Source organism: Vombatus ursinus, unplaced genomic scaffold (assembly GCF_900497805.2).
Source record: "Vombatus ursinus unplaced genomic scaffold, bare-nosed wombat genome assembly UNPS02014805.1, whole genome shotgun sequence".
Taxonomy (NCBI): Eukaryota; Metazoa; Chordata; class Mammalia; order Diprotodontia; family Vombatidae; genus Vombatus; species Vombatus ursinus.
The window spans coordinates 13,478,948-13,491,115 of NW_020954583.1; the positions used below are offsets into that span (position 1 = coordinate 13,478,948).

General features: G+C 32.7%; 1 pseudogene; it reads right to left on the reverse strand.

Moving 5' to 3' along the window:
- The window catches only part of LOC114051754, a 24,084-nt pseudogene extending 12,292 nt beyond the window's left edge, over nt 1-11,792 (reverse strand).
- Nucleotides 11,793-12,168: the final 376 nt, after the last annotated feature.

The window sequence follows — 12,168 nt, forward strand, 5'->3', positions numbered from 1 at the left end:
AAAGAAAGAAAGAAAGAAAGAAAGAAAGAAAGAAAGAAAGAAAGAAATTACGTGCAAAGACTATCTATTATTCCCGGGCTTAGAATCTTGACTTAAGTACACTAAGTAAAAGATATCCATGAAATTTGGTGGGAAAAAAAGCTCACCAGGAACCCTCAACCACCTTATTGCCTTTGGACTTCAGTACCTTTAACCTTAGATTTACAGATTCCATTAAAAGACATTTGACATCTAGAGGTCTCTGGCATGCAGTCCTTGCAACCTCAAAAGCATGCATTAAGCTATTATGCTAACTTTGACAAATTTGTTTCTACATTTGAGTAAACCCATATTATGCCTTTGTAATTTTCAAATGTTTCTCTTCTGTTTAAAATCTGAGAGATTGTTTTATTTTTGTGATTTTTTAAAAACAATTGCATTTGAATTTGAAAAACAATGAAGAGAGGAAAAATCCTAGAAACTCTTAAAAAAGACCCAGTATAAGCTTAATGAGGTGCAACCTATAGTCCAAACTTCTAGGAAGGCTGAAGCTGGTAATCAATTGAGTCTAGATCAGGTGTCTGAATTAAGTTCAGCACCATTACGGTAAGCTATATAAGGAGGGACAAACTTGACCTTGGCAGAAAAATGGAGTATATTAATCCTTTTTGCCTATCAGTATTGGGATTAGGCCTGTGGGTGGCCCAATGAAGTAAACTTCCAAATTGGACAAAAAATGGAAATTCAATTTTTTAAAAATGAGTACAAGAAATGGATATTTCTCATTATTGTAATATATCATTTTACAACTGGGAACTACTTGTTTATAATGTTAACTTGAAAAACAACCATGCACTTTAAGTTGTAAGCGACAGAACTTACTCTGTGATGTGGAATCACTTGACATCATAATTTTGATTTGATCTCAGTTTGAATCAAGGTAAAAGTGTTTGTTGTACTAAATTAATAATTCATCACACAAGGGAAGATTTCAACAGCATTCATAGAGAGGGTTAGATAGCAACTCCAAATGTTACTCAGTTCCAGATCTATATAGATTTCTGGAAAGTTGAGAAGATAACTTCTTTCATCATCCTAAAGGAAAACTAAAAATTAAAATTCCCAGCAATAACATAGCCAAAATGCAGAGCTTCTAGGTCAAAAAAAAAATACTTCAAGTTTAGAGAAATAAATATTACAAATACTGAGAAACTACTGTCAGTATCACCCAAGATCTAGCTTCCACCACCAAAAAGTAGTGGAGGTCTTTGAATAAGAAATTCCGAAAAGCAAAAATGTATAGGCTTATAACTAAGAAAAACTTAAACTAAGTATAACCCTACAAGGAAAACATGAGTATTTAATAGAGAATTTCCTGTCATTCAAGATGGAAACACCTGAGTTGAGTAAAAATTTTGAAATGTAAATTCTGAAACCTCGGCTCCTATATGAGAAGATAAAAAAAAACAGTTAATCAGAAGAGATTAAACAAGGATGAAGTATTTATATTCTAATAGGAGAAGAAGATATAAGTCCCATAAGAAGGCCTGGGCATGTTTCTGTTAAGTTATGATAACTCTTAATAGAGATGGGAAAAGAACAAATACATTAGAGGAAAAGAGGGGAATGATGGAGAAATTTTACTCATAATTGGGGTGTCCAATATATTAAAATCTACACAAATAAGGAGAAAAAGGTAAAAGAAGCAGGTATCATTTGAACCCAACTTTCCAAAGGAGGGTAAAATAAACATGTACACACAAATATAGAAACACACACAGAAATAAATTTCATTCAGCTGGAAACCACATGAAAAAGAGGAGACGGCTGAGTAAGATTAGCGGGATGATAGAGTCTAGGTGAGATATGAATAAGCAAAGCACTCTCTAACCATAGTAGGTATCATGAAAAAAGAGAAAGAAAGAAAGAAATTAAGAAAGAAAGAAGAAAGAAGGAAGGAAAGAAGAAAGGAAGGAAGGGAGGAAAGAAGGAAAGAAGGAAGGGAGGAAGCAAGGAAAGAAGGAAGGAAGGAAGGACAAGAGGAAGGAAGGAAGGAAGGGAGGAAGGAAGGGAGGGAGGGAGAGAGAAAAGAAAAAAAAAAGAAAGACTAGGTAGAAACCTGTAATTGAGTCTTGGTGAGGACAAGGGAGAAGGGTCAGGGGAAGAAAAGAAGGCTTCATCAAGCTTAGAACACTGGTGCCAAGCACATTCCTTAATTATCACCTTCTTCTTTGTAAAGAGGGAGCAGGAAGCAAAGAGAGGAAAAAATAGAGGAGAATTGGATGGAGGGAAATACATCATTAATAATCATGAATGAAAGTGAATAGAATGAACTCACATATAAAAAGGAAGAGGATAACAGAATGAATTAGAAAGCACAATGTACCATTAACACTTATAACATAAAGATTTATAACTATTTAATGTAAGGGGATAGGTGCAATATTTATTATGCTTTAACTGAAAGAAAAAAGGTGTAACAACCACAGCATCAGACAAAGCAACAGAAAATTATTGATATGATTAAAAAAGATAAGCAGAAAAACTATTTTATGCTGAAAGATACCACAAAATGAATTAATATTAATACTTAAAATGTATGACCTCAGTAAACTGCTTTAAAAGGCAGACAAAATTAAATAGGAATTTAAGGACTTGAATAGAATTTTAGAAGAACTAAAACATAATAGATCATGGCAAATATTGAATAAGAATAGAAAGGAACATACAACTTCCTTAACTATTCATGACACTTTTACAAAAATTTGTCATGTATTAAGGCATAGAAATCTCACAAACAGGTACAGAAAAACAGTAATATTAAGTATTTATTTTACTCTTGAAGAAATAATTTAAATTATGTGGTGATGAAATAATTTATTTCTAATAATTTGGTATATCAAAGAAGAAATCATGAAACAAATAAATTACTAAAGGTAATAATGACAACAATAAAACAATCTTTGGTGGAACATTTATTTATCTAAACACTTTAATCAACAAAAAAGAGAAAGAATAGATCAATTAATTGAGCATTTTTTAAATTGAAAACTAACACATTTTAAAAACTTTAAACACAAAATATAAAAAAATTGAAAATGTAAAAAGAGATTAACAAAATTGAAAGCAAAAAAAGTGTTAATAAGTAAAACCAAATCTGGCTTGCTGAAAAAATAAATAATAAAATTGATTTTAAAAAATTTGCTTATTTAATTTTTTAAAAAGAGGATGTATTTTCTACTGAGCAGTTATAATGGCATCAATACACACCTCCACACACATCCTCCCATAATTATATCTCTAAAGTGTGATTTTTAGAATCAATATTGTTTTGATGTGTGATTAAGATTATTATTGAATAAATTGATGCTTAAACCTTAAAAATATCAATTAAGCCTAGAGTATTCCACAAACTTCATTATATGAATGTAAGATAAGTATAAGTAATATTGATTCAGAAGCATCATTCTTAATCCTGAATGAGCTGCCTATAGGTTTTATCACCTCAGTGCCCTGCTAGTGTCATATTCAAATTTTGGGGACATTTAATCACATAATAGCTAAGGTTTCTCCTTCCTCAGGAAGATTTGAGTTCAAATTTAACCTCAGACATTTATTAACTATGTGACCTTGGGCAATTCATCTACCCTTTAACTGCCCTAGTTTTCTCAACTGCAGAATTTGGATAATAATAGCACCTATGACTCTGGGTTCTTGTAGGGATTAAGTGAGATAATATTCATAAATTACTTAGAACAGTACCTAGCACATAATAGGCACTTATTTAATGTTTTCTTCTGTCCTTCTTTGCTTCCTCCCTCTTTTCTTTCTCACTCCAATTTAATATAAACACAGAAGAGCTAAACTTCATGAATGAATCAACCAGTCATATATGTAAACCAGGTACAAGCAAGGTTTAATCAATTTGGGAGAATTGATCAGTGGATAAAAACAAATAACCCTGCCCCCAAAAAAATATCTTTTGATTGGCTGGAAATAAGACTCCTTCTTGGCCTATGTGTAACACAGCAACTTGGTTTGAATCAGAATTCCAGCAACAAGCAAGTTGAGAGGTTAAAGATTGTCTAGTGTAGGACTTCTTTTTTTATTTTATTTTATTTTTTATTAATTTATTTTGATTTATCAATAATCACTTCCATATGCTTTTGAGTTTAAAATTTTTCTCCCCCTTCCTCTCCACCGCCCTCCCCAAGACAGCGCACAATCTGATATAGGCTATACATTTACATTCATATTAAACATATTTTCACAGTAGTGATGTTATAAGTAAAAATTAAAACCAATAGGAGGAACCATCAGAAAGAGGAAACAAAACTCAACAGAAGAGAAAAAAAATAGCAATTCAACTTCCATAGTTCTTTCTTTGGATATGGATAGCATTTTCCATCACAAGGCCTCTGGAGATGTCTTAGATGCTTGTATTGCTGCGAAGGTTCAAGTTTATCAATAGTCATCACACAACATGGCTGTTATTGTGTACAACATTCTCTTCGTTCTGCTCGCTTCACTTTATCAGACCATACAAGTCTTCCCATGTTTTTCTTAAGTCAGTTTATTCATTTCTTATAGCACAATAGTATTCCATCACTTTCATATACCACAACTCGCTCAGTCATTCCCCAATTGATGGGCATCCTCTCAATTTTCAATTCTTTGCCACCACAAAAAGAGCTGCTATGAATATTTTTCTACATGTGGGCCATTTTCCCATTTGTTTGATCTCTTTAGGATATAGCCCTAGAAGTGCTATTGCTGGGTCAAAGGGTATGCACATTTTTATAGGGGCATAGTTCCAAATTGCTCTCCAAAATGGTTGAATCATTTCACAACTCCACCAACAATGCATTAGTGTTCCAATTTTCCCACATCTTCTACAACATTTATCATTTTCCTGTTTTGTCATGTTGGCCAATCTGACAGATGTGATGTGGTACCTCAGAGTTGTTTTGATTTGCATTTCTCTAATCAATAGTGATTTAGAGCATTTTTATATAACTATAGATGGCTTTAATTTCTTCATCTGAGAACTGTCTGTTCATATCCTTTGACCATTTATTAATTGAGGAATGGCTTGTATAGTACAAGACTTCTGAAGAGGAAAAACCCACCCCATCTTTGAGACAACTAATTTTACTCCTGTACAGTTCAAATTGATAGGAACTTAGACTTTTCCACCCATCATTACATTGAGGATAAATGGATTAAAAATAATTCTTCTTCCTCATCAGAGGCCTTCAAAAACTCTAAAATAGCCAACCTCAGTCTTCATCTATAAAATGGGGACCATAATAACAGCACCTCCATCAGAGTGTTGTCATGAGGGTCAAATAAGAAATAACATGAACCTTGCAAACATTAGAGTACTATATAAATCCTAGCCATTAAGATAAGTATTATTTATATATTACTTTATGATTTACAAAATATTCTCTGAACATCCTATAAAGAAGGTAGTTCAAGGTTATCTTTTACAAATGAGAAAATAAAGACTCAGAGAATTTGTGGCAACTTGTTTATGATTATCCATCTAGAAAGTATTAGAAATAAAATTTGAACTCAGTTGTCTTGAATATAAATGGAGTTCCCTTCACCCTCAATTCACCTGTCATTTTATGACCTACTTGCAACTGTTGGCAGTAAGGATAAGTCAATAAAGATTTAGTTATAAGGGTCTAGTTTAAAATAAAGCATTGATTTTTCTTATAAACTAAATTTATGTCCAAAATATATTCAAATTAAGCTTCCTTTTTTAAAAAAAATACCTATTAGTATTCATTTATTTTTTCAATGTCCTTTTTCATGTTATTATGTATATTCCCATTGCTCTAGTAAAGTGCCTTACAAGCAGCAGTTATTTAATAAATATTTGTTAAATGAATGAATGAGTTAATGAGTCAACAGTTGTTTACTCAGCTGGAATGAGTTGTGGAAGAGCATCGTATTGTGAGTGCACTTAGCTAACTTTCAGCTATTTTTTTTATAAAATGAATTATTGTTTTAGATTTTTTTCTGTTGCTTTATAAAATGCTTGAGTCACTCACGACTATACCTTCAGGAAGCCAGTTGATTTACTTTCAAATTCTAGGTTAGATTTTTGGCATTACTGATTGCTTTCCTTCGAAATCACCCACTTTAGTTGAATCTAAATGAATGGTTGAATGGCAAAACATCAAGTTGAAACATTTTGTCTCAACATTTAGCATTAGGTTGATCAAGTAGCCAGAAGATTGATTTTATTCTTAATTATAGATGTTAATATTGAAGAGGACATATAATTTATTTCAAAATATTTTAAAACATAACAAGTTGTTGGAACTTTCATATATGATTCTTTCGAATATAACACATCTGTAACAAATGCCTGCTATCTTTTCTTCTTTGTTTTTTCATCTTTCATCCTTCACCATATTTAACTCCTACCTTTTTCCTTATCAAACTATATCTCGTGAGTTTTATAAAGATGTTTAATGTATAATAATATTATGATAAAATGTAACCCCTCTCTGTTCTCTCTTCTCTTTTCTTTCTTGCTTTATTAGATCTTCAGATATTATCAACATTCCATTTCTAGGAATCATCATACACAAATTATTATACCATGAGGTTCCAATCTCCATGAGTTTACATAACTTCAAGTTCCTCCTCTTTATGATCTATATTTTCCACATTCTAACAAGACTCTTAAACTTAGTATCTGACATAGAATGTTTTTGCACTTATTTTTCCTTGACTTTTTCCATCCTTGTTTCAGATCTTGAAATCTGTTAGTTTTTAATCCATATCCACTTAATAAGTATGCCAAGGATATTGTCCATTATTGCTACCAATGTTAAAGTATTAGCCTTTATTCGACTCTCACCTCCATGAAGGCAAAGTTCATGTCTTATCTGAACTTTATTTATTTAATCATCTATCTATCTATCTATCTATCTACTATTTATCTATCTACTATCTATCTGTCTGTCTGCCTGTCAGTCTAATGTCACCTAGTACCTAGAACTCAGCTCCTTACATAGCAGGCACTTGAGTTTTGTAAACATTAGTTGCATGACATTGCACTTTAATAGACAGTGTATCAAAATACCTTTCAAATGAATTGGAAAGTATTTTGATGCACTAGCCAATATGCATCAGCATTTTAGTTTTTGTCGTAGGTATAAATGACAAAGAAAGATAAGAGACTCAGTGGATAGAGCTCTGGGCCTGGAGTCAGGAAGATCTGATTTCAAATCTGGCCTCAGACACTTACTAGCTGTATGACCCTGCACAAGTCACTTCACCACTGTTTGGCTTAATACCCTGGAGAAGAAAATCGCAAATGACTCCAACATCTTTCCCAAGAAAACCTCATGGACAGTAGTATTGGCATGATATGATCCATGGGGTTATGAAGAGTTGGACATGACTGAGCAAAACAATAAATATTGTTATTCTCTTTTCATTTTCCTTTGCTACCTCTCAATCACTAAAACCCCTTTGTATTTTTTACCATTCCTGTATATGTGTTCTTTTTTTCTCCCTTATCAGATTGTAAGCTCCCTGATACCACAAATGATATCTTATTTGTCATTATAATCTTTCTTGGCACCTCGTGTATTGCCCTGTTCATAGTAGGTACGTAATAAGTATTTCTTGAATGATAGTGAATGAAGCTACATTGAGAATAAAGCTGTGAACACTACATCTTTAACCTCACTTTCAGTTTGAGATTTCTAATATCTTAATATTGTCTGTGTATCTGCTAAAGAGTAACAGCAGAATTTCACATATACAGTGGATGTTTAAAAGACACTTTTCTCATAGTGACATTGTGAGACAAGTAATATGAGTATTATTCACTCCTCCCTCTCCTTCTGCTCAAGGATAAGTGACTTGTTCATGGACAAATAGGTAAAGGAGCTGACTTCTGATCCATTCGATGATGATTATATCACATTATCTCTCCAATCTTCAATATTCATTTTGAATAGATCTCCAGACTAATGAGTGTTACTAATTTTTTAATTTATAACTTTTTCAGTAATGTTAAACATAACAGAGTTGTTAAGTAGTTTAAAAGAAACAAGTTTTTCGCTGAAGATCAATTTTAAAAATATTATATTCCTTCCTGACTGTTTACCTACCTCTTTTAAAACTAAATGGGTTGTTTGAGTGGCACACTAGAGTGCCAGTCTTTGCTTGCCTTCCAACTTTTATAGACATTCATGTTAGCCACAATAGGGTGTTGTCATCATGATCCAAGGGCGTAATGGAAATCAGTTTCTGACATGGTATGTGTTGTCCTTGAAAACTGCATTGACAATATGAGGAAGCCCAACAATATTTCAAATAGCAAAGAATAGATCAAGGATATTCCTGTAGCTCTAGGAATCATATTTATTAGGATTTAACAGATATTGTTTCACATGTGTTTATTTATTTATATATTCATATACATATCAGTAGGCTGTAATATTCAATGTTAACAAATTATAATACACAACAATAATTTTAGAAAACAGTAACCATTTCATCAAAAATATATAAATCATGCTTGTTCTCTAAACTACATAAAATTGTATTTAAGATTTTTAGTTAGCTTGCTATGTGCCTGCATTAGGCTATTATACAGAGAGTGCTAATTGATCAAACAATTGCAATTTAATTGTGCTAGTAGGCTATCTTTGGTTTATTTCTTTTCTATTGTTTTACTACTGAGTATAATCGTTTTGGTTCAGATGTTTACCCGCCTACCCAATTTCTCTATTAAACTCCTTTCAAATCCAAATTTTATTAATCCCTATAAAATCTGCCTGGATAAAACACATTTTTTCTTTTTCAAAAGGATTCTCTTCAAGTGTGGAATCTTTAGTTATGTTTTTAATTTGCATTTAGATTGTGAAATGATTATACTAGTTAAGTCCACTTTAACTAAAAGTTGCATTCTTTGTGTGGTGTAATTGCTTAATAGAATAAATAGCAATTCAATTCAATAGAATACTTATTAAGTACCTACTATGTTCACAGCTCTATACTAGACACTATGGGTTTAGAGACAAAAATGAAATACTCTCTTATGAACCTTACATTTTCCAGATTGTTGTATAAACTGCCTGAGAAACATATTGGCAATTTTTACAAAATAATATATTTTTCTTTCCTTCCCTTAAATCCCCACAGAGCTTATTGATGACTGTGAATAATATAAACTACATCAGAACCCTATAAAAAAAAACTTGAAATTTGGAAAGAAAGTCTGTTGGCTAATTTGACACATGCTCAACATCGACCTAAAAGCAATTGTAAATGAAAGTATAAAGTCATACAGCATCATCACAAATGTATTAACAATGTGAAATTGCACCAAATTAACTTTGATGCAATCCAGTAGGATCTTCTCTTTTAGTCCTGTGTTTGGTAATAACTTTGCACATGCCCATTAGAAGAAACTTTTTCTTTTCTTTTTAATCCTCTAAATCCTGGGAGAGGCTTCTTTCTTCACTGCTCAGACAACAAAGAGCTAAAATCTGCTCCCAACAAGGATGCAATCTGTAAGTTAGTTCTGAAAGGCAGCAACAGAAACCTAGTCTTGAAGTAACACTTCTGTTGTCAAGGGTTACTGATATGGGGACTGGGAGGTTGTATACAAGAGGAAGGACTGCTTTTATAATACACTGCACACATTCAAGGGATTGTTTCCAAATATCATGAATATCTTAAATGATATCTTCAGTTTAATATTCTGTAGTCTTCTTCATGTTTTGGTTTTCAACAATTGCATATTAAAGAGGTCTTAGTGAATTTATGAGTTGACAACTACTCACTTTATTCAACGAAAAAAAAAACTTTGCAACATTCACCTGAAAACTGAAGACATAATTTATCATTAAATTCATGTTTACTATGAATATTCACAGCTAAACTACAAGAAATATATGTGATTACATATTTTATCATATCAAAAATCAACATAGGTAAGACCTGTTTTATTCTTCATAAACCTTTTCTTCACCTTCGAAAGAATTAAGAGTCAAGAGTCTGGGGTCTATTAAAACCTTACAGCCAGGTCTACTAAATGTAAACTACCACAATTATAATGTACAATTTTGGTGTTGTGTTCATATGACATATGAACATCCTTCTTAAATATTTACATACGTAATGTCTCATTGCATCAAATTGTCAGTTGCTATATACTCACTTTAAAATCTTGGGTTTTTTTCCAGTTTGCATTACTAATGACTTAGCATAGACAACCTGTTTTTAAAAAATAAGATGGTAACTAATGATCAATATTTAATTTATTATGCCAGTATAGTCTTTCTTTTTTCAATTTTTATTGTAACATATTTGTGTCTATATATTAAATTATGAACTTAGAACAATTTCATCAACTTAATGAATGTGTTTCTTTTTCTTCTTAATACATTATTTTAAATCTGTGTTGAGTGATTTAATTACATATCACTAACACCAATAACAAAATATTGTATTTTTCTAATAATTCCTTTGGTTCTCAATTTGTCATGTCTAATACATTTTGCCCCCAATGAGTTATTTTACTTTGAAGGGGAGTGGTTTTTTTTTTTTTTAGTAATGTAATTTGGGTGAACAGAAATCTAGGGGAAATATCAATGAAAATGTAATTTCCCCTGTTAAAATCTGAATCTTACATAAATTAAACAAAGCATTGGAATTTTCAGGCAAAATTATTGGTGTGAATATTTCCCTCAATATTTCTCCTTTTAAATATGTATATTTTTAAAGTCATCCCACACACTGGCAATTACAAGCAGATATGAAATGATCATCACATGACATGAGTTTAATGCGTGGTTTTTTTCTTGGTTTAACATCAAGCCAGGCATTAGAATGCTAGAGGTAAACGAATCAATTAAACACATTCCCCCGTCCCCCCTCCCCTTCTCTTCCCTAAAGCTGCTTGTATAGTGTTGCTTTGTAGTTCCTAGAGACAGAGGCAGTAGGACCCAGGGGCCTTCCACAGCCACCAATAGAAGCGCATACTTGGATCTATTTGTATGCAATGCCTTCTGCTCTGCGCATTAATAGTAATACAGATAGCGGGTCTGAAAGAATTCTCTTCTGAAGAAGGATTGGATTTTTCCAGGGTCCTGATATTGTGAAGAAATCCGGATTCATCCTCTCCCTATGAGTCCCCTCCCCCAATGTTTAAAAGTCCCAAATAGCTTTTGCTTCTTTTAAACTCGGAAAGGTTTCTATGTACAGGAAAGTTGCAAGAACTATCTGAATCATGGAACTGCTAGTTTTCTAAAAAAAAAAAAAAAAAAAAGAGTCTTATCTAAGGGTAAGTGCCCCAAATAAACAAGAATCAAGTGAGTGACAATATTAAGATGTCAAATGGAATGTGTTTAAATGTGTGTTTATGGCTATGGGTTGTGTTGTCTTCTGATATACGAGCTAAATTTGTGCAGTTTGCTAAGAAATTGGAAGTGATGGAAGGGGCGTGCATATGTATGCGTGCAAATATGAGTAGACATACATTATATCTATATCCGTGTGTAGATATACGCACATATGTATGTATTGCGTGTATGCATTGCTAAATTGATTTTATTTTTTTAACGCTGAAGAAATATGACTAGAAGGAATCCAACAAGTTTCATTTCAGGGATTAAAGGTTTGTTTATGCTTTGAGAAGTTAAGTGCTGGGAGTATGTGTGTTTTGAGGTGAGTGAGATTGTTTAACAAAGAAGTTTGAGGATGTGTATCTTGTGCTAGTTGATACCTGGATTTGGGGTAAACTCGGGGGCGGGGGAGCGGTTGTGGTGCATTTATCCTTTATGTGGCATTGACACAAACAGGAGCTAGTGCTTTGACTGCTCTGAGTTTCAGCAGCACGGTCGGTTGAGGGCAATCGCAACTTTGCAGGGTAATCTTGCCTGTACTGGGAGGTTAATGGTGTAAACAAACGGACTAGACCCAGCGCTCTCAAACTTTAAGCATATTCCCAAACCACCTAAAATGATGAGATACAGCTTTTGTTTGTTTGTTTGTTTCCGTTAGTATTTCATTGCTATCATCATAGTGTCATAATTATGTTTATTGCGCGACTTTTGCCTGTTTTGACAGCTAACTCCTAACTCCTGAGCGCGTCAATCATAAAATTTCTTACTAACTACATTACGATCTAGATCACGGCAACTGCAT